Source organism: Dendrobates tinctorius, unplaced genomic scaffold (assembly GCF_039654945.1).
Source record: "Dendrobates tinctorius isolate UK_male_01 unplaced genomic scaffold, ASM3965494v1 ptg000043l, whole genome shotgun sequence".
Taxonomy (NCBI): domain Eukaryota; kingdom Metazoa; phylum Chordata; class Amphibia; order Anura; family Dendrobatidae; genus Dendrobates; species Dendrobates tinctorius.
In genome coordinates, this window is record NW_027361711.1 from 354,361 (window position 1) to 381,920 (window position 27,560).

Here is a 27,560-nt window from a genome sequence, read left to right on the forward strand (position 1 = left end):
GGAGGGTGTGACAGAGTGCATCACTTGTTGCTACGGGTGACGTGTCACTGGTTACCAGGATACACAAGCCCCGCCCATACGCGTGGCCCCTGACGCGTGGTCCGGTGACGTCACTGCTCCGCGCTCCGCCCTGTTGCCGTACGTCTGCGCTGCGGTCAGCAGTCAGGTCTGCTGTCTGGTCACCAAGGAGCCGCATGACCCGGGGGATGACAGCGCCATGGAGGGGGAAGAAGGCAGGAGGTGAGGCGGTGTGCGGGCTCCGTGCTATGTCCTACAGCTATCACCTGTGTACTGCCCGCAGCATGGCAGCTGACACCTGTGTGCGTGTTGCTGCCACCTCCTGCTCGCCAGTGGGTTGTCAGTGCCAGTCACATGCACAGTATATGTAAGTTGTGATGTCACCGGTGCCCGCTGATTATGGTGATAGTGTAGTAATGGGCGCTGTCACCGGTGCCCGCTGATGGTGATAGTGTAGTAATGGGCGCTGTCACCGGTGCCCGCTGATGATGGGGATAGTGTAGTAATGGGCGCTGTCACCGGTGCCCGCTGATGATGGGGATAGTGTAGTAATGGGCGCTGTCACCGGTGCCCGCTGATGATGGGGATAGTGTGGTAATGGGCGCTGTCACCGGTGCCCGCTGATGATGGGAATAGTGTAGTAATGGGCGCTGTCACCGGTGCCCGCTGATGATGGGGATAGTGTGGTAATGGGTGCTGTCACCGGTGCCCGCTGATGATGGGGATAGTGTGGTAATGGGTGCTGTCACCGGTGCCCGCTGATGATGGGGATAGTGTGGTAATGGGCGCTGTCACCGGTGCCCGCTGATGGTGATAGTGTAGTAATGGGCGCTGTCACCGGTGCCCGCTGATGATGGGGATAGTGTGGTAATGGGCGCTGTCACCGGTGCCCGCTGATGATGGGGATAGTGTGGTAATGGGCGCTGTCACCGGTGCCCGCTGATGATGGGGATAGTGTGGTAATGGGCGCTGTCACCGGTGCCCGCTGATGATGGGGATAGTGTGGTAATGGGCGCTGTCACCGGTGCCCGCTGATGATGGGGATAGTGTGGTAATGGGCGCTGTCACCGGTGCCCGCTGATGATGGGGATAGTGTGGTAATGGGCGCTGTCACCGGTGCCCGCTGATGATGGGGATAGTGTGGTAATGGGCGCTGTCACCGGTGCCCGCTGATGATGGGAATAGTGTAGTAATGGGCGCTGTCACCGGTGCCCGCTGATGATGGGGATAGTGTGGTAATGGGTGCTGTCACCGGTGCCCGCTGATGATGGGGATAGTGTGGTAATGGGTGCTGTCACCGGTGCCCGCTGATGATGGGGATAGTGTGGTAATGGGCGCTGTCACCGGTGCCCGCTGATGATGGGGATAGTGTGGTAATGGGCGCTGTCACCGGTGCCCGCTGATGATGGGGATAGTGTGGTAATGGGTGCTGTCACCGGTGCCCGCTGATGATGGGAATAGTGTAGTAATGGGCGCTGTCACCGGTGCCCGCTGATGATGGGGATAGTGTGGTAATGGGCGCTGTCACCGGTGCCCGCTGATGATGGGGATAGTGTGGTAATGGGCGCTGTCACCGGTGCCCGCTGATGATGGGGATAGTGTGGTAATGGGCGCTGTCACCGGTGCCCGCTGATGATGGGGATAGTGTGGTAATGGGCGCTGTCACCGGTGCCCTCTGATGATGGGGATAGTGTGGTAATGGGCGCTGTCACCGGTGCCCGCTGATGATGGGGATAGTGTGGTAATGGGCGCTGTCACCGGTGCCCGCTGATGATGGGGATAGTGTGGTAATGGGCGCTGTCACCGGTGCCCGCTGATGATGGGGATAGTGTATTAATGGGCGCTGTCACCGGTGCCCGCTGATGATGGGGATAGTGTAGTAATGGGCGCTGTCACCGGTGCCCGCTGATGATGCTGATAGTGTAGTAATGGGCGCTGTCACCGGTGCCCGCTGATGATGGGGATAGTGTGGTAATGGGCGCTGTCACCGGTGCCCGCTGATGATGGGTATAGTGTGGTAATGGGCGCTGTCACCGGTGCCCGCTGATGATGGGGATAGTGTGGTAATGGGCGCTGTCACCGGTGCCCGCTGATGATGGGGATAGTGTGGTAATGGGCGCTGTCACCGGTGCCCGCTGATGATGCTGATAGTGTGGTAATGGGCGCTGTCACCGCTGCCCGCTGATGATGGGGATAGTGTGGTAATGGGCGCTGTCACCGGTGCCCGCTGATGATGCTGATAGTGTGGTAATGGGCGCTGTCACCGCTGCCCGCTGATGATGGGGATAGTGTGGTAATGGGCGCTGTCACCGGTGCCCGCTGATGATGGGGATAGTGTGGTAATGGGCGCTGTCACCGGTGCCCGCTGATGATGGGGATAGTGTGGTAATGGGCGCTGTCACCGGTGCCCGCTGATGATGGGGATAGTGTATTAATGGGCGCTGTCACCGGTGCCCGCTGATGATGGGAATAGTGTAGTAATGGGCGCTGTCACCGGTGCCCGCTGATGATGCAGATAGTGTGGTAATGGGCGCTGTCACCGGTGCCCGCTGATGATGGGGATAGTGTGGTAATGGGCGCTGTCACCGGTGCCCGCTGATGATGGGGATAGTGTGGTAATGAGCGCTGTCACCGGTGCCCGCTGATGATGGGGATAGTGTGGTAATGGGCGCTGTCACCGGTGCCCGCTGATGATGGGGATAGTGTGGTAATGGGCGCTGTCACCGGTGCCCGCTGATGATGGGGATAGTGTGGTAATGGGCGCTGTCACCGGTGCCCGCTGATGATGGGGATAGTGTGGTAATGGGAGCTGTCACCGGTGCCCGCTGATGATGGGGATAGTGTGGTAATGGGCGCTGTCACCGGTGCCCGCTGATGATGGGGAGAGTGTGGTAATGGGCGCTGTCACCGGTGCCCGCTGATGATGGGGAGAGTGTGGTAATGGGCGCTGTCACCGGTGCCCGCTGATGATGGGGAGAGTGTGGTAATGGGCGCTGTCACCGGTGCCCGCTGATGATGGGGAGAGTGTGGTAATGGGCGCTGTCACCGGTGCCCGCTGATGATGGGGAGAGTGTGGTAATGGGCGCTGTCACCGGTGCCCGCTGATGATGGGGAGAGTGTGGTAATGGGCGCTGTCACCGGTGCCCGCTGATGATGGGGAGAGTGTGGTAATGGGCGCTGTCACCGGTGCCCGCTGATGATGGGGAGAGTGTGGTAATGGGCGCTGTCACCGGTGCCCGCTGATGATGGGGATAGTGTGGTAATGGGCGCTGTCACCGGTGCCCGCTGATGATGGGGATAGTGTGGTAATGGGCGCTGTCACCGGTGCCCGCTGATGATGGGGATAGTGTGGTAATGGGCGCTGTCACCGGTGCCCGCTGATGATGGGGATAGTGTGGTAATGGGCGCTGTCACCGGTGCCCGCTGATGATGGGGATAGTGTGGTAATGGGCGCTGTCACCGGTGCCCGCTGATGATGGGGATAGAGTGGTAATGGGCGCTGTCACCGGTGCCCGCTGATGATGGGGATAGTGTGGTAATGGGCGCTGTCACCGGTGCCCGCTGATGACGGGGATAGTGTGGTAATGGGCGCTGTCACCGGTGCCCGCTGATGACGGGGATAGTGTGGTAATGGGCGCTGTCACCGGTGCCCGCTGATGACGGGGATAGTGTGGTAATGGGCGCTGTCACCGGTGCCCGCTGATGATGGGGATAGTGTGGTAATGGGCGCTGTCACCGGTGCCCGCTGATGATGGGGATAGTGTGGTAATGGGCGCTGTCACCGGTGCCCGCGGATGATGGTGATTGTGTGGTAATGGGCGCTGTCACCGGTGCCCGCTGATGATGGGGATAGTGTGGTAATGGGCGCTGTCACCGGTGCCCGCTGATGATGGGGATAGTGTGGTAATGGGCGCTGTCACCGGTGCCCGCTGATGATGGGGATAGTGTGGTAATGGGCGCTGTCACCGATGCCCGCTGATGATGGGGATAGTGTGGTAATGGGCGCTGTCACCGGTGCCCGCTGATGATGGGGATAGTGTGGTAATGGGCGCTGTCACCGGTGCCCGCTGATGATGGGGATAATGTGGTAATGGGCGCTGTCACCGGTGCCCGCTGATGATGGGGATAGTGTGGTAATGGGCGCTGTCACCGGTGCCCGCTGATGATGGGGATAGTGTGGTAATGGGCGTTGTCACCGGTGCCCGCTGATGATGGGGATAGTGTGGTAATGGGAGCTGTCACCGGTGCCCGCTGATGATGGGGATAGTGTGGTAATGGGCGCTGTCACCGGTGCCCGCAGATGATGGGTATAGTGTGGTAATGGGCGCTGTCACCGGTGCCCGCTGATGATGGGGATAGTGTGGTAATGGGCGCTGTCACCGGTGCCCGCTGATGATGGGGATAGTGTGGTAATGGGCGCTGTCACCGGTGCCCGCTGATGATGGGGATAGTGTGGTAATGGGCGCTGTCACCGGTGCCCGCTGATGATGGGGATAGTGTGGTAATGGGCGCTGTCACCGGTGCCCGCTGATGATGCTGATAGTGTGGTAATGGGCGCTGTCACCGGTACCCGCTGATGATGGGGATAGTGTGGTAATGGGCGCTGTCACCGGTGCCCGCTGATGATGGGGATAGTGTAGTAATGGGCGCTGTCACCGGTGCCCGCTGATGCTGATAGTGTGGTAATGGGCGCTGTCACCGGTGCCCGCTGATGATGGGGATAGTGTGGTAATGGGCGCTGTCACCGGTGCCCGCTGATGATAGGGATAGTGTAGTAATGGGCGCTGTCACCGGTGCCCGCTGATGGTGATAGTGTGGTAATGGGCGCTGTCACCGGTGCCCGCTGAGGATGATGATAGTGTAGTAATGGGCGCTGTCACCGGTGCCTGCTGATGATGGGGATAGTGTAGTAATGGGCGCTGTCACCGGTTCCCGCTGATGATGGTGATAGTGTGGTAATGGGCGCTGTCACCGGTGCCCGCTGATGATGGGGATAGTGTGGTAATGGGCGCTGTCACCGGTGCCCGCTGATGATGGGGATAGTGTGGTAATGGGCGCTGTCACCGGTGCCCGCTGATGATGGGGATAGTGCGGTAATGGGCGCTGTCACCGGTGCCCGCTGATGATGGTGATAGTGTGGTAATGGGCGCTGTCACCGGTGCCCGCTGAGGATGATGATAGTGTAGTAATGGGCGCTGTCACCGGTGCCTGCTGATGATGGGGATAGTGTAGTAATGGGCGCTGTCACCGGTTCCCGCTGATGATGGTGATAGTGTGGTAATGGGCGCTGTCACCGGTGCCCGCTGATGATGGGGATAGTGTGGTAATGGGCGCTGTCACCGGTGCCCGCTGATGATGGGGATAGTGTGGTAATGGGCGCTGTCACCGGTGCCCGCTGATGATGGGGATAGTGCGGTAATGGGCGCTGTCACCGGTGCCCGCTGATGATGGTGATAGTGTGGTAATGGGCGCTGTCACCGGTGCCCGCTGATGATGGGGATAGTGTGGTAATGGGCGCTGTCACCGGTGCCCGCTGATGATGGGGATAGTGTGGTAATGGGCGTTGTCACCGGTGCCCGCTGATGATGGGGATAGTGTGGTAATGGGAGCTGTCACCGGTGCCCGCTGATGATGGGGATAGTGTGGTAATGGGCGCTGTCACCGGTGCCCGCAGATGATGGGTATAGTGTGGTAATGGGCGCTGTCACCGGTGCCCGCTGATGATGGGGATAGTGTGGTAATGGGCGCTGTCACCGGTGCCCGCTGATGATGGGGATAGTGTGGTAATGGGCGCTGTCACCGGTGCCCGCTGATGATGGGGATAGTGTGGTAATGGGCGCTGTCACCGGTGCCCGCTGATGATGGGGATAGTGTGGTAATGGGCGCTGTCACCGGTGCCCGCTGATGATGGGGATAGTGTGGTAATGGGCGCTGTCACCGGTGCCCGCTGATGATGCTGATAGTGTGGTAATGGGCGCTGTCACCGGTACCCGCTGATGATGGGGATAGTGTGGTAATGGGCGCTGTCACCGGTGCCCGCTGATGATGGGGATAGTGTAGTAATGGGCGCTGTCACCGGTGCCCGCTGATGCTGATAGTGTGGTAATGGGCGCTGTCACCGGTGCCCGCTGATGATGGGGATAGTGTGGTAATGGGCGCTGTCACCGGTGCCCGCTGATGATAGGGATAGTGTAGTAATGGGCGCTGTCACCGGTGCCCGCTGATGGTGATAGTGTGGTAATGGGCGCTGTCACCGGTGCCCGCTGAGGATGATGATAGTGTAGTAATGGGCGCTGTCACCGGTGCCTGCTGATGATGGGGATAGTGTAGTAATGGGCGCTGTCACCGGTTCCCGCTGATGATGGTGATAGTGTGGTAATGGGCGCTGTCACCGGTGCCCGCTGATGATGGGGATAGTGTGGTAATGGGCGCTGTCACCGGTGCCCGCTGATGATGGGGATAGTGTGGTAATGGGCGCTGTCACCGGTGCCCGCTGATGATGGGGATAGTGCGGTAATGGGCGCTGTCACCGGTGCCCGCTGATGATGGTGATAGTGTGGTAATGGGCGCTGTCACCGGTGCCCGCTGAGGATGATGATAGTGTAGTAATGGGCGCTGTCACCGGTGCCTGCTGATGATGGGGATAGTGTAGTAATGGGCGCTGTCACCGGTTCCCGCTGATGATGGTGATAGTGTGGTAATGGGCGCTGTCACCGGTGCCCGCTGATGATGGGGATAGTGTGGTAATGGGCGCTGTCACCGGTGCCCGCTGATGATGGGGATAGTGTGGTAATGGGCGCTGTCACCGGTGCCCGCTGATGATGGGGATAGTGCGGTAATGGGCGCTGTCACCGGTGCCCGCTGATGATGGTGATAGTGTGGTAATGGGCGCTGTCACCGGTGCCCGCTGATGATGGGGATAGTGTGGTAATGGGCGCTGTCACCGGTGCCCGCTGATGATGGGGATAGTGTGGTAATGGGCGCTGTCACCGGTGCCCGCTGATGATGGGGATAGTGTGGTAATGGGCGCTGTCACCGGTGCCCGCTGATGATGGGGATAGTGTGGTAATGGGCGCTGTCACCGGTGCCCGCTGATGATGGGGATAGTGTGGTAATGGGCGCTGTCACCGGTGCCCGCTGATGATGGGCATAGTGTGGTAATGGGCGCTGTCACCGGTGCCCGCTGATGATGGGGATAGTATGGTAATGGGCGCTGTCACCGGTGCCCGCTGATGATGGGGATAGTGTGGTAATGGGCGCTGTCACCGGTGCCCGCTGATGATGGGGATAGTGTGGTAATGGGCGCTGTCACCGGTGCCCGCTGATGATGGGGATAGTGTGGTAATGGGCGCTGTCACCGGTGCCCGCTGATGATGGGGATAGTGTGGTAATGGGCGCTGTCACCGGTGCCCGCTGATGATGGGGATAGTGTGGTAATGGGCGCTGTCACCGGTGCCCGCTGATGATGGGGATAGTGTGGTAATGGGCGCTGTCACCGGTGCCCGCTGATGATGGGGATAGTGTGGTAATGGGCGCTGTCACCGGTGCCCGCTGAGGATGATGATAGTGTAGTAATGGGCGCTGTCACCGGTGCCTGCTGATGATGGGGATAGTGTAGTAATGGGCGCTGTCACCGGTTCCCGCTGATGATGGTGATAGTGTGGTAATGGGCGCTGTCACCGGTGCCCGCTGATGATGGGGATAGTGTGGTAATGGGCGCTGTCACCGGTGCCCGCTGATGATGGGGATAGTGTGGTAATGGGCGCTGTCACCGGTGCCCGCTGATGATGGGGATAGTGCGGTAATGGGCGCTGTCACCGGTGCCCGCTGATGATGGGGATAGTGTAGTAATGGGCGCTGTCACCGGTGCCCGCTGATGGTGATAGTGTGGTAATGGGCGCTGTCACCGGTGCCCGCTGATGATGGGGATAGTGTGGTAATGGGCGCTGTCACCGGTGCCCGCTGATGATGGGGATAGTGTGGTAATGGGCGCTGTCACCGGTGCCCGCTGATGATGGGGATAGTGTGGTAATGGGCGCTGTCACCGGTGCCCGCTGATGATGGGGATAGTGTGGTAATGGGCGCTGTCACCGGTGCCCGCTGATGATGGGGATAGTGTGGTAATGGGCGCTGTCACCGGTGCCCGCTGAGGATGATGATAGTGTAGTAATGGGCGCTGTCACCGGTGCCTGCTGATGATGGGGATAGTGTAGTAATGGGCGCTGTCACCGGTTCCCGCTGATGATGGGGATAGTGTGGTAATGGGCGCTGTCACCGGTGCCCGCTGATGATGGGGATAGTGTGGTAATGGGCGCTGTCACCGGTGCCCGCTGATGATGGGGATAGTGTAGTAATGGGCGCTGTCACCGGTGCCCGCTGATGGTGATAGTGTGGTAATGGGCGCTGTCACCGGTGCCCGCTGAGGATGATGATAGTGTGGTAATGGGCGCTGTCACCGGTGCCCGCTGAGGATGATGATAGTGTAGTAATGGGCGCTGTCACCGGTGCCTGCTGATGATGGGGATAGTGTGGTAATGGGCGCTGTCACCGGTGCCTGCTGATGATGGGGATAGTGTAGTAATGGGCGCTGTCACCGGTGCCCGCTGATGATGGGGATAGTGTGGTAATGGGCGCTGTCACCGGTGCCCGCTGATGATGGGGATAGTGTGGTAATGGGCGCTGTCACCGGTGCCCACTGATGATGGGGGTATTGTAGTAATAGGCGCTGTCACCGGCGGTGCCCACTGATGATGGGGGTATTGTAGTAATGGGCAATGTCACCGGTGCCCGCTGATGATGGTGATAATGTACTAATGGGCGCTGTCACCGGTGCCCGCTGATTATGGTGATAGTGTACTAATGGGCGCTGTCACCGGTGCCCGCTGATGGTGATAGTGTGGTAATGGGCGCTGTCACCGGTGCCAGCTGATGATGGTGATAGATTAGTAATGGGAGCTGTCACCGATGACGGCTGATGATGGGGGTATTGTAGTAATGGGCGCTGTCACCGGTGCCCGCTGATGATGGGGATAGTGTGGTAATGGGCGCTGTCACCGGTGCCCGCTGATGATGCTGATAGTGTAGTAATGGGCGCTGTCACCGGTGCCCGCTGATGGGGATAGTGTAGTAATGGGCGCTGTCACCGGTGCCCGCTGATGATGGGGATAGTGCGGTAATGGGTGCTGTCACCGGTGCCCGCTGATGATGGGGATAGTGCGGTAATGGGTGCTGTCACCGGTGCCCGCTGATGATGATGATAGTGTGGTAATGGAAGCTGTCACCGGTGCCCGCTGATGATGGTGATAGTGTGGTAATGGGCGCTGTCACCGGAGCCCGCTGATGGGGATAGTGCGGTAATGGGTGCTGTCACCGGTGCCCGCTGATGATGATGATAGTGTGGTAATGTAAGCTGTCACCGGTGCCCTCTGATGATGGTGATAGTGTAGTAATGGGCGCTGTCACCGGTGCCCGCTGATGATAGGAATAGTGTAGTAATGGGCGCTGGGGATAGTGTGGTAATGGGCGCTGTCACCGGTGCCCGCTGATGATGGGGATAGTGCAGTAATGGGCGCTGTCACCGGTGCCCGCTGATGATGGGGATAGTGCAGTAATGGGCGCTGTCCCCGGTGCCTGCTGATGATGGCGATAGTGTAGTAATGGGCGCTGTCACCGGTGCCCGCTGATGATGGTGATAGTGTGGTAATGGGCGCTGTCACCGGTGCCCGCTGATGATGGGGGTATTGTAGTAATGGGCACTGTCACCGGTGCCCGCTGATGATGGGGATAGTGTGGTAATGGGTGCTGTCACCGGTGCCCGCTGATGATGGTGATAGTGTGGTAATGGGTGCTGTCACTGGTGCCCTCTGATGATGGTGATAGTGTAGTAATGGGTGCTGTCACCGGTGCCCGCTGATGATGATGAAAGTGTGGTAATGGGCGCTGTCACCAGTGCCCGCTGATGATGGGGATAGTGTGGTAATGGGCGCTGTCACTGATGCCCGCTGATGATGATGATAGTGTGGTAATGGGCGCTGTCACCGGTGCCCGCTGATGACGGTGATAGTGTGGTAATGGGAGCTGTCACCGGTGCCCACTGATGATGGGGGTATTGTAGTAATAGGCGCTGTCACCGGCGGTGCCCACTGATGATGGGGGTATTGTAGTAATGGGCAATGTCACCGGTGCCCGCTGATGATGGTGATAATGTACTAATGGGCGCTGTCACCGGTGCCCGCTGATTATGGTGATAGTGTACTAATGGGCGCTGTCACCAGTGCCCGCTGATGGTGATAGTGTGGTAATGGGCGCTGTCACCGGTGTCAGCTGATGATGGTGATAGATTAGTAATGGGAGCTGTCACCGGTGCCCGCTGATGAGGGGGGTATTGTAGTAATGGGCGCTGTCACCGGTGCCCGCTGATGATGGGGGTATTGTAGTAATGGGCGCTGTCACCGGTGCCTGCTGATGATGGGGGTATTGTAGTAATGGGCGCTGTCACCGGTGCCCGCTGATGATGGGGGTATTGTAGTAATGGGCACTGTCACCAGTACCTGCTGCTGATGGAATTATTTAGAAAAGACACTATCCCTGACAGTAATGGTAATGCCGCCAGAGGACACAGAAGTAATTCAGAAAACCATGACAGCCGTGTCTCCGCAACATTGTTTCGCAAACGCTTTTTTTGTGATTTTATATTTGTGTTATTTGAATAAAGGTTTTTTTTTTGTTTTTTTTTACCAATTAGCTGGAATCACTTCTGTGTCCTCTGGCGGCAATACCATTACTGTCAGCGATAGTGTCTTTCCTAAGTTGTATTTGAAGTGTCTAGTATTCTTTTTATTTTGGACATATGTGATTTGCGATGGGGATATTGTTGTACATGACTTTGTTGCAGGCAGAATACACATTCCTTGGCTCCTTCCAGGGCTGTGGAGTCAGTAAGCCAAACTTCCGACTCCACCTCCTCAATTTCCATGACTCCAACCCCCTCATACATGGCTCATGTTTAAGTGATAAATTTACTGTAATAAAATGGTAGCATCAGGCTTTTAATCATTATTATGATACAGTAATTATTCCATTCAGATAGAACATAAAATATATTTATTGGAATACGGCTTTAGAACAAAAAAACTTTTGCATATTTACAATTTATTATACACTATGCAGTAAGTGGGGGGGAAAAACACTTTTCAACAAAAACGTACTGAATAACATATGTGCAGTTTATGAATTTGTTCTGAGAAATAGTATCACCTCCATCAGATCCTCCTTCATAGATGACCTCAAATCTGACCTAGTTATTTTAAGGCTAGAGAACAACCTCTCTGCACTAACTTGGGTTGGAGGCAAAGCAGTAACCACATGGGTAACATCTCTAACAATTTGAGGGTATAAAGGAATTGCCTCATGCACAGTCAGTTTTGATGAACGATTGAACTCTTCTACTTCTTTGAGAACAAGTGAAAATTGCTGCTGAAATATGGTCAATCTGTTTTCTATGGGAGTGGAATCTTTTTCCCTGCGGCAACGCTTTGCCTGCTCCATATCGTCCAAATACTTTTCAAGCTCAAACTCCTCATCTGATGAGGATGAAGAAACGGCAGCAGCAGCACTGGCAGGACCCGAGTCCTCTTGCTCTTGGCCGTCCTGTAACCCACTCATCCTAACTGCTACCTCAATCAAAGCTTCTTTTCCTTCAATAAGCTGTTGATCATCCATCAATATACGATGACTCGGGTCCACATAAACAGCTGCCAGAAGAATTTTATTTTCTAATAGTAGTGTCTCTCCGTTTCATTGAAGCAGCAATGCCATCTGCGATTAAACCTCCTCTTTGGGACAGGTAAAAATAACAAGTTCTTCCACTCCCTTATAAAAATGCCTGGAGTTAAATCTTCAGCTTGTAACTTTTTAATCACGGTAAATGGGTGATGAAGCAATTCCTTCAATTCAGCCACCTGTGTCCATTGACTTTCATGTAGTGTTACCTGAGGGTTGGTCATATCTACAAGGAAGGGTTTCAGCTCAAGCAATCACTCAATCATTAAATAGGTGCTGCCCCGCCGAGTGGCTTGAACCACAATTGCCCCTTTTACAGCACGTCTCTTCGAGATGGAATTAATTTTACGGGTTCAGGCAGCAATAGCCAATTTCCCCACTTTACTAGTCAGAGTTCCAGCATGTTCCTCTTGCAGACTATCTTTTATTGCCAGCTGCAGTGTGTGCAAAACACAGCGCATGTGATGAATAGGAAAGAGGTGTGAAGCAGCTTCAGCAAGACCATCAAATTGTAAAGAATCATTTTGCTGTTCTTCTGTAGTAATATCTGTTTGTTCCTCTGTTATGGGAACAGGACTGTGGCCTTCCATCTCCAACATACGGAATGTGTAATGTTCTTCTAACTGCTCTTCACCTTCCTCATTCTCATTCATCAGTTTAATTGTACTTATGTTTGATGCATTATCAGTTACAATAGAAGGAACATGTTCTTTTTTGAGTTCATAATCTTGCAGAACCTTTCCCACTAAGGTCTGGAGAAACTGGCTGCTGTGTAGTAACTTTTACTGCCTGCATCTTAGTAACAATTTTTTGTTGTCACAAACATATCGAATGTTGATAGCAAAATAGTTCACTCTGTGAAGAGTGCAGGCATCCATTTTAAGAAACACAAAGCGTCTCTTGAGTATTTTTAAGATCTTCCTTTTGGTTAAGGGCTTCTTCAATCACTAATTTTCTAATACTTTCTCTTTCCAGAGAAACACCAAGTTTGCGCGCCATTTATCCTTTAAGAGCTGTAAAAGCTGGTCGTGCAATAGTAATGGTACACAGTCCTTCACAACAAGCTCGATGAGCTGTCTTTTAAACACATCTGCTGTGCATGTTACAGTAACTTTGTCACTTACAAAATATCTTGTAACTGATGTTTGAGATGCTCTTTCCTCCTCCTTTGCCTGGCGGGAACTCCTGGGCTTTGTTTTTTTGGTGCTGCTGTGATCTTTTTCAATCACAGCTCTGTAAACTTCTGGGTGGCAGCATTGTAAATGTGTTTTAGATTTGAAGCTCTTGAAGGAACATTTTTATCACTGCCTGTGTATGCACTGATTTTGGCATCACAGCATTTGTTTTCATCTGGGTCACTTATACACTGACACACAAAATGTTTTTTTAAAATCTTGAGTCACTGTGAAATGCTCAAATACATCTTCATAAGATGCTTCTTAGACATTTTGTAATTATGTAAATTCACTCTCAAAATAATTTTGTCCTGTAAAAAAAATAAGGTATATTGAAATTTTTGCAAGAATAGGGAATCATGCACTGTATACTTTAGGATATAAAAATTACAATCTTTGCATAAATCAATAGGACAGATGATAAGTATAAAATTTGTAAAATATGATGTTAGCTTTATTCTGAACTTTCAATGTCAAGCTCGTCTCAGGGTACAGCTCACTAAATGCTTCACATCATATTTCTTCACAGTCTATGAAGAGTGGAGGAGGGAGCGTTTTGTGCTGAATCATATTCCAGAATACACACACAAATATATATGTCGTCATTGATCCTGTAACTGTAATTCCGAATTTGAGATGTTAGAAAACAGTTTTTCCCCTTATATTCTATATATAGTGTATATAAGTCATCAGAGCAGCTAATTTCTCCAAACAGGAGCTAAGAGGAAGAACAAACTAAATCATCAAGCATACAGAGACTATTGATTTATGCACAGTTTATTGAAAGTTTAGATATGCTTTAAGCAGTACTTACCTTAATCATGCTTTCCTGTTCACTCCAGAAGTTCTGAGATTATTGTAGGCATTCCTTCCCTGTGTGTTTGTTATTTTTTCCTGTTATCTGTAGAGGAGGATCTTCACTACTTATAATGAACATAAACTGGAGCACAGATTCATCTTATCTAAAAGTCTAGACCAGGGGTCCTCAAAATTTTTTTTAACAGTGGGCCAGATCACGATCCCTTGGACCATTGGAGGGACGGAATATAGTTTAAAAAAATTATTAACAAATTCCTATACACATTGCACATATCTTATTTAGAAGTAATAAAACAAAATAGGAACAAATACAATATTAAAAATGAAGAAGTAAAGTTAAATCATCAAACTTAACGATTTTTTGGGTTCTTCGAATATCCTAAACTTCGAGTCAATTTTTTCTCTTTCTTGATATCATTGTTTCCTAGGGATTCAAAATTGCTATTAGTAAAATACCAACATATATACAGCGCTACAAAAACAATATACCAGCAATAAAATTGCCCACACAGAGATATACAGACTGCACTGCCCATCAATGCAGCCTGATCAGTGCCCATCAATGCAGCCTGATCAGTGCCCATCAATGCAGCTTGATCAGTGCCCATATTGGTGGAACTCCACTTTTATCTCAGGCTCAGACTGGTGTGGTGCCAGAATCCCTAATAGGCCGCATTGGTCCCTAAAAGGCAGATAAATGTCACCAATAGGCAGCATAAGTCTCCAATAGGCAGGTAAATGTCCCCAATAGGTAGCTCAAGTCCCCAATAGGAAGGTAAATGTCCCCAATAGGCCGGCAAATGTCCCCAATAGGCAGCACAGGTCCCCAATGGGCAGGTAAATGTCCCCAGTAGGTAGCACAGGTCCCCAATAGGTAGCACAGGTCCCCAATAGGAAGGTAAATGTCCCCAATAGGCATGTAAATGTCCCCAATAGGCAGCACAGGCCCGCAATAGGCAGCATAGGTCCCCAGTAGGCAGCATAGGTCCCCAATAGGCAGGTAAATGTCCCCAATAGGTAGAACAGGTCCCCAATAGGCAGCATAGGTCCCCAATAGGCAGGTAAATGTCCCCAATAGGTAGCACAGGTCCCCAATAGGCAGGTAAATGTCCCCAATAGGCAGCATAGGTCCCCAATAGGCAGCATAGGTCCCCAATAGGCAGGAAAATGTCCCCAATAGGCAGCACAGGTCCGCAATAGGCAGCACAGGTCCGCAATAGGCAGCACAGGTCCTCATTAGGCAGGTAAATGTCCCCAATAGGCAGGTAAATGTCCCCAATAGGCAGCACAGGTCCCCAGTAGGCAGCACAGGTCCCCAATAGGCAGCATAGGTCCCCAATAGGCAGGTAAATGTCCCCAATAGGTAGCACATGTCCCCAGTAGACAGCACAGGTCCCCAATAGGCAGGAAAATGTCCCCAATAGGCAGCACAGGTCCCCCAATAGGCAGCACAGGTCTCCCAATAGGCAGCACAGGTCTCCCAATAGGCAGCACAGGTCTCCCAATAGGCAGCACAGGTCTCCCAATAGGCAGCACAGGTCTCCCAATAGGCAGCACAGGTCTCCCAATAGGCAGCACAGGTCTCCCAATAGGCAGCACAGGTCCTCATTAGGCAGGTATATGTCCCCAGTAGGCAGCACAGGTCTCCCAATAGGTAGCACATGTCCCCAATAGGCAGGTATATGTCCCCAGTAGGCAGCACAGGTCCCCAATAGGCAGCACAGGACCCCAATAGGCAGGAAAATGTCCCCAATAGGCAGCAGAGGTCTCCCAATAGGCAGCAGAGGTCTCCCAATAGGCAGCACAGGTCTCCCAATAGGCAGCACAGGTCTCCCAATAGGCAGCACAGGTCCTCATTAGGCAGGTATATGTCCCCAGTAGGCAGCACAGGTCTCCCAATAGGTAGCACATGTCCCCAATAGGCAGGTATATGTCCCCAGTAGGCAGCACAGGTCCCCAATAGGCAGCACAGGACCCCAATAGGCAGGAAAATGTCCCCAATAGGCAGCAGAGGTCTCCCAATAGGCAGCAGAGGTCTCCCAATAGGCAGCAGAGGTCTCCCAATAGGCAGCAGAGGTCTCCCAATAGGCAGCAGAGGTCTCCCAATAGGCAGCAGAGGTCTCCCAATAGGCAGCAGAGGTCTCCCAATAGGCAGCAGAGGTCTCCCAATAGGCAGCAGAGGTCTCCCAATAGGCAGCACAGGTCTCCCAATAGGCAGCACAGGTCTCCCAATAGGCAGCACAGGTCTCCCAATAGGCAGGCAAATGTCCCCAATAGGAAGGTAAATGTCCCCAATAGGCAGCACAGGTCCCCAATAGGCAGCACAGATCCCCAATAGGCAGGAAAATGTCCCCACAAGGTAGCACAGGTCCCCACAAGGTAGCACAGGCCCCCACAAGGTAGCACAGGCCCCCAATAGGCAGCATAGGTCCCCAATAGGCAGGCAAATGTCCCCAATAGGCAACACAGGTCCCCATTAGGCAGGTAAATGTCTCCAATAGGACCCGGCGTTAAAAAAAAAAAGAAAAAGTACTTACCTATGTCCCCCGCTGCTCTGAAGAGGCACCCGCTCGTCTCTGTCTTCTTCCGGCACAGGTGTCATGACGTCATCAGGCCATGCTGGCGGCGTGATGACAATCACATCGACTGTGTGTACTGTGCTGCATATGGAGGGCTGCACAATGCCTTTCCTCGGCACCTCGTCCCTCCCGCGATTACAGGGCCCGCCGGCATTGAACTGCAGTGCAGTTCATGAGTTCAATGTCGGCCTGGCCAGGGGCCGGGTAAAAATCCTTGGCGGGCCGCATGTGGCCTGCGGGCTGTTGTTTGAGGACCCCTGGTTTAGACATTAGGTGAGGAATTGATCAGACGTTTATAGGACATTTCATAACTTTCCAAAATTCTTATGAAAAAAATATTCCCCACAAACTGCATTGAACTACAGTACCCTATTTATTATATATTTTCGGAGTCCGTCCATTTTATACCAACTCCACCAAAATGGGTTCAAACTCTTCGACTCAGACTCCACAGCCCTGGCTCCTACAGTGTTACACAGAGTCCATCTTTGCCTTGTGTCCCTGCAGATGTCTCCCTAAGAAAAGATACAGGATGTTTTCCGCTGGTCACAAACCATTTTCAGGGTGCTGATCTTCACAGTCTAGTTTCCATATGTCATACATATACAATGGGAGGCCATCATTAATTGATGTGATGTCTATTCACAGAAGACAGGGTGCTGTCAGTTGAGATAAAGCAATTATAATATCCAATGATGTACAGTAAAATAACTGCTACAATATTTATTTGCACCTTCTTCAAGTTTCGCCACAGTCAGACTGGGGTTGACTCACTTCCCCCATGCCTCCTCCTGATGTCCTAAAAAGACAGATGGGGTAGTGTAAAGTGCATGATTGTTCCACTAGCTTCTGCCCTTCATGTGCAACAGACGTGACGTGCGGAACATCAGCTTTATGGACGCAGATCTATTACTTAAAGTGTTGTTCTAGTTAGGAAGTTTGGCACTTCTTCGCATTATAGGTGATAACTGCTAAGTTTGACTACTGGAACCCCCATTGGTTGACAGATTTCAAAGGGGGTCCCATTCTCTCTGTCCTGTATCAATATGTGCTCCACCATCTTTATTAGGCTGGGGTCACACTTGCGAGAAACTCTCACGAGTCTCCCGTCTCAATACCCGGCACTTGGGACCGGAGTGTGCAGCTCCATGTATTTCTATGCAGCTGAGTGCTCCGGTCCGAGTTCTGGCGGCAGTGCCGGGTATTGAGACGCAAGACTCGCGCGAGTTTCTCGCAAGTATGACCCCGACCTTTGTCTCATAAACGTTGAATAAAGCATCAGCGTGTATGGAGGACCACTACGCCATTCAAACAGGGTCCCGCTCTGGTGGATATTCGGACACCCACTAGTTATCACCTGCCTTGTAGATAGGAGATGACATTTTAGAACTGAAAATGCCCTTTAGTGGATTCTTAAAAGGGTTTGACTATAGCATATACATTTTTTTCCCCACATGCCTTGCACAGATTGGGATGACATGTGAACCTGTCCTTACATGATAAGGCTTACTGCAAAATGTGGACCTTGTATGTTTACAAAGGATATTAGATAATTAATTTGGGCTGATGTCAGCGATAACAGATGATCCATGTGTAGCTTTGGGAAATACAGATTTATACGATAACGGAAAGTGAAATCTACTGTAATGTAAGACAATGTGTAGGAAATATGCAGGGCTAACAATAGGTAGGAGAGGTAGGAGAACAATGGTAAGTAAAGTATGACAACGTGTAGGAAATATGCAGGGCTAACAATAGGTAGGAGAGGTAGGAGAACAATGGTAAGTAAAGTAAGACAATGTGTAGGAAATATGCAGGGCTAACAATAGGTAGGAGAACAATGGTAAGTAAAGTAAGACAACGTGTAGGAAATATGCAGGGCTAACAATAGGTAGGAGAGGTAGGAGAACAATCGTAAGTAAAGTAAGACAATGTGTAGGAAATATGCAGGGCTAACAATAGGTAGGAGAGGTAGGAGAACAATGGTAAGTAAAGTAAGACAACGTGTAGGAAATATGCAGGGCTAACAATAGGTAGGAGAGGTAGGAGAACAATGGTAAGTAAAGTAAGACAACGTGTAGGAAATATGCAGGGCTAACAATAGGTAGGAGAGGTAGGAGAACAATGGTAAGTAAAGTCAGACAATGTGTAGGAAATATGCAGGGCTAACAATAGGTAGGAGAACAATGGTAAGTAAAGTAAGACAACGTGTAGGAAATATGAAGGGCTAACAATAGGTAGGAGAATAATGGTAAGTAAAGTAAGACAACGTGTAGGAAATATGCAGGGCTAACAATAGGTAGGAGAACAATGGTAAGGAATGGGGATGACGTGATGAGGTAGAATGCCTCTCGGAGTGACTGAGCTGTCTGTGTCAGCGCTGGCTTTGTACCATATGGTTTATTATCTAGCGTGTCTTTATTTACACGAGACTCGGTTTTTTGTACTGTGTACCATGTGGGTGTACTGAAGAACACTATTTACTCTCAGGAGCAAGTTGGTGCTGCGTAGGAAGAATTGTGAAAAATATTTCACCTATATTTATTTTTCAGTGTTTTTTTTTCTAATTCTATTTTTTGGACTATAAGGTTAAATTCCCACAATGAGTTTTTTTTCCCGCTGCTTATTTCCACTGCGCAAAAATCGTAGCTTCTTACAGTTCCAGCAAAATGGATGGGATTTGTAGAAATGTCATATCCACTGTGCTACTTTTTTTTTATGCTGCGCGTCAAATTCTCATGTGAGTTTTTATTTGCAGATTTTTCTCATAAAATTAAGACGTGGAAAGAAACTCATATGGGTTTTTAACCCCTTAATGACCGAGCCAATTTTTACAATTCTGACCACTGTCACGTTATGAGGTTATAAATCTGTAACGCTTCAAACTGATCCGCTGATTCTGAGTCTGTTTTATTCTTAACATATTGTACTTCATGTCAGTGGTAAAATTTCTTCGACATGACTTGCGTTTATTTATGAAAACAATGGACATTTGGGAAAAATTTAGAAAATTTAGCAATTTTCAAACTTTTAATTTTTGCGCCCTTAAATCAGAGAGTGGTGTCACACAAAATACGGTACTTAATAAATAACATTTCCCACATGTCAACTTTACATCAGCACAATTTTGGAAAAATTTTTTTTTTTTTGATAGGACGTTACAAGAGTTAAAAGTTGACCAACGATTTCTCATTTTTCCCACAAAATTTTCAAAACCATTTTTTTTAGGGACCACATCAAATTTGAAATGAGTTTGGGGGGGTCAATATGACAGAAAATACCCAAAAGTCACACCATTCTAAAAACTGCACCACTCAAGGTGCGCAAAACCATATTAAAGAAGTTCATTAACTCTTCAGGTTCTTCACAAAAACTAAAGCAATGGGGAAGGAAAAAAAATAACTTTTTTCACAAAAAAAAATTACTTTAGATCCAATCTTTTTTTATTTTCACAAGGGTATCAGGAGAACATGGGCCACAAAGTTTGTTGTGCAAGTTATCCCGAGTACGCCGATACCCGTATTTGGGGGAAAGCCACTGTTTGGGTGCATGACAGGGCTCAGAAGGGAGGGAGCACCGTTTGACTTTTTCAGTGCAAAATTGTCTGGAATCGATGGCGGGCACCATGTTGCGTTTGGAGACCCCCTAATGTGCCTAAACAGTGGAAACCCTCCAACACTAACCCCAACCCTAAGCATAACATTAACAACCGTAACCCCATGACCACAACCGTAATCCCAAGACCACAACCCTAATCCCAACCCTAACCCTAACTGCAAAGAATGGAAAAATTAAAAAATAATTTATTTTATTATTTTTATCTAACTAAGGAGGTGATAAATGGGGGTTTAACTTACTATTTTTTTTATTTTTATCACTGTGATAAGGTCTATCACAGTGATCAAAATGAACCAATAGGAAAAGTCTTCTATTGTTGCTGGGTTCCGTCTTGCAGATCTCGGTAGGCGCACAGACCCGCCATTTTCTTCCAGGAAGATGACACGTAGGGCCAGGGGACGGAGCAGGAGGGTCCTGGGATAGTGGAGGTATCCGGGGGGCTTGGGGTACCCCATTTCTCCTCTGATATGATAGTATGCTAGATCATATCAGAGGAGGGAGAAATGAATGGAAAATCTGACTTTTTTTGTGATTGCCATTATTCGGTGAATAACGGCGATCAAGTGACTGAGGACAGTAAAAACCGACCCGAATCATGTTCTCTGGGGTCTCAGCTACTCCCACTTATTTCTCAGCACCGTTAAAAAGTGGCGCTGAGGAATAAGACCCCTTAACCTCTGCCATTAAAAGGTGTATTGGCTGTCGTTAAGGCGTTAAAGTAAACACTTGTCTTTTTCTAGCACACGTTCTAACAAAACAGTCTTTTTTCAGAGGGTGAAGCAAATCTGGTCTCACCCAGAGGGCAGCACAGATCCTTATTTAGCCTCAGGGTGCTTCCCACTGGGGATTCACCATCTCCCACCACACACCTGAGGCAATTCAGCTGCCTTTTATTGCAGCTGCAAAGGCTGGATTTGAGGTATGCGAGCAACCATTCCCACCCAGTCTCTTTGGCCACATCTAAATCCCTGGGCCGAAAATCCATTTCCATTAAACACCTCCTCAGTAACCTATGGTATCTGGAGCCTGGTTTTCCTGGACTTATATCACCAAAGCCACTCACCTCAGTGACACATACCTGTCATCCAGGACTATACCTTCTGCTTCTCTACAGATGACATACAAAAAAGAAACAAAAACTGAAGCATCTAATGCAATAAAAACATATGTAAAAATAGTGCACTCAAAAATGCAATGAAAAAAAGTCTAGTTTACCTAATAGGTGCACAAATGCTGCAGAAAATCCTCAATATCAAAAACTCGCCAAATACTCATTGGGGAACGTAGTTGAAGACTGAATTTTTATAATGAAAAAATCTTACGAAAATGTGTGTGCATCCTATAGTTTGTGTTGTTCCCAATCACTGAGAGAACTGCTCTGCCTGTTCCTGCCCAATTACGATCTATGTGATTGGTGCTGGGCAGAAGAGGAAGCTGCTGGGACCTGAACGTCTTTGTGAAGGATGGGGGGATTTAATGGCAGCTTACAATTCTCCTGAAAGCATTTATAGCTGTAGCAGGACACCAGGCTCAGCAGGTGTTCCAGCCACACTAGCTAGTACACAAGCTCCTACTGGAAGACCTGTGGAGTGAATGCGGTGTAGCTGCTTTGTTCAGTCAGCTAGAATTTCATAATGAGAATATGGCTTTATCATACCATCCTAGCCACACACCGGTTACAGTTTCAAGATCTCTGGAATGGGACAGACGCCTTTCAGGGTCCTTGATCCGCTCTAGCACATCAGGGTGAAGGATACGTAGAATGGCTAGTAGGAGCCAGGTAACAAAGCTGTGTTTGGTTTTAACTTGTAGCAGGAGCCCGGCCTGATCCAGTGGTGCCAAAACCACCTCCGTAGGACAGTCCATTAAGTAGTTATGACCCATCTTAGGTTTTGCAGTCCTTAGCTGCTAGATGTGCAGCGCCCGCTAAGGCCGGGGATACTCGGTACCAGGCCGGTCAGTTCTTCAGGGAATATCACGGCAGCAGTGACCCGGTCCGTGGCCCTGCGTGTGCAATAAAATGTAAGGGAGAAAGTTTATAGGGGATTAAGTCGTGACGCCACCCGTGGTGTTCGGCATTAAGAAGATGGCCGACGCTGCGATTCAGATCCACTGGGGCGGTTGGTGGCGCAGCAAAGATGTCATAGCTCTCCACGGGTAGAGCTAGGCCCCAGGGCAGATATAAGATACAGTAGTAGATGATGGCAATGATTGTAGTGCAGGGCAGATGACGCAGTAAATAAATCTGAGGATACAGCAGAGTGCAGTCTTCACACTTTTACTCACGGTCTTTCAAGATACAATCCCCAGCTGGAGTGCTGTGTCCTCTGGGTCGTTGGTCCAGCCAGCTCTCAGGTAGTTTAGGGTACACTTTTCCAGAACCCCCTTCTATGTTCCTTCCCTGGTCGTCTCCCTGCGCTTGCTCCTGCCTCTCCTACTTTGCGCCTCACGTCCTCTTGGTCCCCTTGATCCCCTTGATGTAGTCCCTTGACTACAGTCGGCGTGGATTCGGGTGCCACGGGTGGATTCCTCACTTCCCGTGCCCCTAGGACCCCTTCTTCACTCCTCTCTTCTCTCACTCTGCTCTAGTCTTGGGACAAGCTCCTCATTCCTCAGTACCATTTCCCTTCTCCTCCTCTACTACTTTCTCCACTCACACCCTCTACCTAGCTCCTCCCGGTCCCTGAGAAGTACAGTGTTGGATGTAAGTGTGTGAGCTCTGGGTAGTGCCTCCTCCTTACCTGAGAGCGGAATACCACACCTCTAGCTGAGGTGCAGTACCTTTGTGGCGACTGAACCCTCAGGGGCATCACAGATGCAAGGGGTGTAGAATTAGGTCCAATTCAGGGGGCATGGAGAGAGTGACCCCCAAGGGGTTAAATGTTCCTGTAAAGCATTGACAATTTTTTTGTCCGGGGAGGTCACAACGACATATCATGTGGGGAGAAGTCAAGGAACAGAGGGGCCTCCCATGTGGCAGCCCCTCCCCCACAAGCAGGTACGCACAGGGGCTGAAATTCAGCCCTGGCATTTAAAATCACACAAGGCCCATGTTGTCCCCATCCCCATGAACCAGATGGGATATATCACTAATATTACCCTGGATGGAGGAAATGAAGATTTTCTACAAGACCAATATTTCTAATGATACCCGTGGCTTTCTAGGGTAAGTGACGGAGTCAGCAACTTACACGGGATGGAAGGCCTCTGATATGATGAGAGACTGGAAAAGTTGGGCTTGTTTAGCTTAGAAAAAAAAGACACCTCGGAGGGGGATCTCATTTTCATGTATAAATACATGTGTGGTCAGTACAAAGGACTGGCACATGACTTATTCTTCCAAGGACTCTACTTAGGACCAGGGGGCACTCATTACTGGTGGAAGAAATGCAATTTCGACAGCTAAATAGGAAAGAGTTCTTTACAGTTAGAGTAGTCACAATGTGGAATGCCCTACCACAAGAGGTAGTAATGGCAGACAGTGGCATAACTAGATTCTTAGGGGCCCCGATGCAAGATTTTGACACCTCTCATGCTGAATAAATTATATGCGTCCTCCATCCTGGTATATATGTCCCTCATCTTTTTATACACAGTTGTGTGAAAAAGTGTCTGCCCCCTTCCTGATTTCCTATTCTTTTGCTTGTTTGTCACACTTAAATGTTTCAGATCACCAAACAAATTTAAATAGTCGACAAAGGTAACACAAGAAAACACAAAATGCAGTTTTTAAATGAAGGTTTTTAATCCAAACCTACAGGACACTGTTTGAAAAAATGATTGCCCTGCCCCCTTAAAACATAAATTAACTGTGGTTTATCTTATCTTTGGGAAGCTAAGTTCAAATTGCCTGAGTAGGAAATAAGGAAGGGGGCAAACACTTTTTTCACACAACTGTATGTCCCTCATCCTGGTATGAATGTCCTTTATCCTGGGCCCCATCCTGGGTCATATCCCCCATCTTGGTATATGTACCCCTTCTGCTGCAATTCTTTAATATATAGAAGAAATGAAAGTATTATATTCACCAGCGGTGTACATAGAAGTCATGGAGCTCCATAGAAGTAGTATAATGCACCCCCCCATAATCTGCCATATAATATACTACACAGTTCATAGTCATCCATGAAGTATAATGCTCCCCCATAGTCATCCATAAAGTGTAATGCACCCCAGTCATCCATAAAGTGTAATGCACCCCAGTCATCCATAAAGTGTAATGCACCCCAGTCATCCATAAAGTGTAATGCACCCCAGTCATCCATAAAGTGTAATGCACCCCATACTCATCCATATAGTATAATGAACCTCTATAATCATCCAGAAAGTATATGCTTTCCATAGTTGCCCATATAGTATAATGCACCCTGATATTCATCTATAAAATATAATGCACCCCATAGTTATACATATAGTATAATACATCCCCATAGTCATCCTATAACGTATAATGCACCCCATAGAAATCCATGTAGTAGTATCGCCACTGTTTTTTTTTTAAAAAAAACCTTCCCTCTTCTCCCTCGCCGCACGTCCTCTTGTGAAGCCGGCAGCTGACTTTGGCATGCGATGGGAGCGCATGACATCACTGCCATATGCCAAATTACACGCATGTCGACATCAGCTGCTGGCCTTCGATTGGCCGGCTTCGTGTATTGTGTTGCATGGACTCGATGGGTCTGTGTGTCGCAATACACTTCAACTGGATGTGCGTCCGCAGCTTCCAAAGTGTTCCAGACAGCTTGTGAGGGTGACATGACACATCTTTAGATTACATTAAGATAAAAAAATTTATATTAAAGAAAAAGGCTGCCAATCCATCCACACAGCCTGGGTGCTTGAGTGCTCGTTTCTGCAATATATCTAATCTTTCTCCTGAATCTTTGTCCACAAAACATTGCAAAAAATGTAGTGTGTAGTCTAGACAATACTAAATAAACACACCGTAAAGTACCTCGTGGTCACTGACCCCAGCCAACTCAACATCACGTGAGCACAGCCCGGAGACACAAGCAGAGGCTGGAGGGGTTGGAGCCCAGCACTACAGTGTGAGAATGGGAGTACAGCCAGCGTAGGCGCAAGCTCCTCCCCCACTGACCCTGCCGGGCCCGGTCGCAATCACAACCTCTGCGACTGTGATCATTACTCCCCTGATGGCAGACACTATAACAGCTTTTAAAAAAGGGCTGGATGATTTCCTCAATACACATAACATAGAGGGTTATAGTTAATTTAGTGACAAAATGCACAATTGGTGGAGGAAGGTTGAACTTGTTAGACTTAGATCTTTTTTTCAGCCAAGGTAACTATGTATATCTGACCATCGCCCTTAAGGCGTTTAAATATATAATTTAGCCTTGGGCTGCTATTTTATCTCAGTCTATGAATCCATACGTTCATGTTCTCGGCTGAACTTTTCCATGCTGCCGGGGCTGGTTTCTGGCCCTATATGATCCGTTAACAGACCGGGCTTATATTTAACAAGGAACTAGTGGCAATCCTACCAGGCTGGCAAGGCTTTGTTTCACTGGTGCTAGTGAAAGGTGCTTCTCAGCCTGTCAGGGTTGTGAGCGAGTGTGGTGCCATGTCAGCGACTGCGTGGCCCACATCCTCTCACTCCCTGTGCCCATGTGGACATGGGTGTCTGTGTAAAACTGTACCAAGCTGACCTTACATGTCCTCAGGGGGTGCAGCGCGTCACGTTGGTGCAAGTGCGAAGCTCGTACCACGTGATCCCTCCGATGTAATAGTGACGTCAGGCTGGGTGGTGAGGTGCGGGTTCATCACAGTCTCTAAATCTGCTCACTTGCTGCACGTCTTGACTAGCTGAAGGACCTTTCATAAAACTATCTAGAACTATGGACATATAATTAATTTATGGGCATCTATGGTTTGATTTCTTTCTGTGTGGACTGGATGAGTTGTTGCCAACATCTGGTGAGAGTTTCATGGCAATAGCACCTTTATAAGTATATTTACGTCTAAAATTGGAGAGTTAATCAATGCTTATTTCACCCTCTGTATATGTGTAAAAAATAAATAGATATAAATATATTGTGGTGCAGTAACCTCTGTTAAAGCTAGGGGGCACTGCATATGCGACTCAGAATATGCATGTGGGCATTTCCTTGATGGAGAAACAGTGACCGGCATGGTTGTAAATGTCCAGTATGTGTCGCAGAGGTTCTCTGCGCTATAAGCCAAAATAGTGTTGTTATGCTGGGACCTGTAGTCATCAAGTTGTTTATCTATAAGGGCGGGATCGGCTAGCCACACATACACTGCCCACATATGGGGGTGGTTTGGGATATATAATGTGACTGAGGTCTGATCACATGGGTTGTGTGTTTTGATCCTGAGTGGTCAGAGTGCAAGGTCCCAGAAGGCCTGTAGGTGTTGGAAGTGTCTGGGACTGAACTTCCTGGAAGAGCACATGGAAAGGCCCGGACCTGGCAGAGTCTGTGACGGCTCTACAGAGGGAAGCTACTGCCCGGCTGTGGGTCTGAAGCTGTAGACGGCCTAGTGAGCAAGGCACTGTCTGGAACAGTGATCCCAGTGCGGCCGCTTCCCTGATAACCCGTGAGGGATATACTGTGAGTAACTCTGACCTGGGTCAGTAAGAGACTGTGTATGCTGTACATGGTAACGCTGCATGCGTGCTGGACATGGCACAGCCTATGTGCCCACAGGCCTGAGAGCGCGAAGCTCTACTATGGACATTAAGAACTCGTCTGTCTGATGTAAGACTGTTTGCCTTGTGTTCCTGTGACATTGGTTTATGAAGGAAATAAACCACACAGACTGTTACTTTAAGCAAAAGTGTTCCTGTGTGCCTCAATATCGCAGCTGCCTAGCTTTTTACTAGAACCAGGGCCTGTGTTCCCGTGGTGTCAGTCTGCTATGCTAGATGAAGCGGAGGTGACTGTGGAGCTCGTGGGATGTAGCTGAGAGACAGAGCTGTGACAGAGTCTCTCTGTATGGGACTGTATGGGTCTGTGTGTTGGAGCGGCAGGGAACCGTGTGGAAGTTGCAGCCTTTTCAGTGTGAACTGTGCCCGTAATTGAACACTGCTGGAAGCTGCTGGAGCTCGAGCTGGAGGTGTTAGCGAGATTGGTGGCATTGTGCCTCCTCTGTATGAAGTTTGCTGCTGGAGAAAGCGCTGTAAACAGAAGAGGCTGTTTTTGGTTTTGAATCTCTTGGGATATGTGCGCATGGTGCGGGTCCGCAGCAGATTTAGCTGCGTTGTACAGTGCCATTGTTTTCAATGGTAAAATGAAAAACGCTGTGCACATGCTGCGGATTGTTCCGCGCGGATTTGCTGCGGGTTCGAATTCGCAGCATGTCAATTCTTTGCGCGGAATCCGCTGCAGTTTGTAGAGGTGTGAAACCGCAGGCTAATCCGCCGGTAAACCGCAGGTCTTTTAACCTGAGACTTTACCTGCGGATTTGAAAAAATCCGCAGGACCTAAATCTATGTGTGCACATAGCCTTGGACTTTTCTCAAAGCAATAAAATTGCACCTGTTTGGAGAAAACCACATTGCCTATGTGAATGCTATCTAATGCCTGCC

At 49.9% G+C, this 27,560-nt stretch overlaps 1 protein-coding gene across 1 annotated transcript in view; it reads left to right on the forward strand.

Annotated features, from left to right (window-relative positions):
- Positions 1-61: 61 nt before the first annotated feature.
- Positions 62-27,560, forward strand: part of SLC41A2 (solute carrier family 41 member 2) — a 157,303-nt gene continuing 129,804 nt past the window's right edge. Inside the window, exon 1 of the mRNA XM_073575130.1 lies at positions 62-240. The gene's annotated coding sequence lies outside the window, so the exon portion shown is untranslated. The remainder of the gene's footprint in view (positions 241-27,560) is intronic.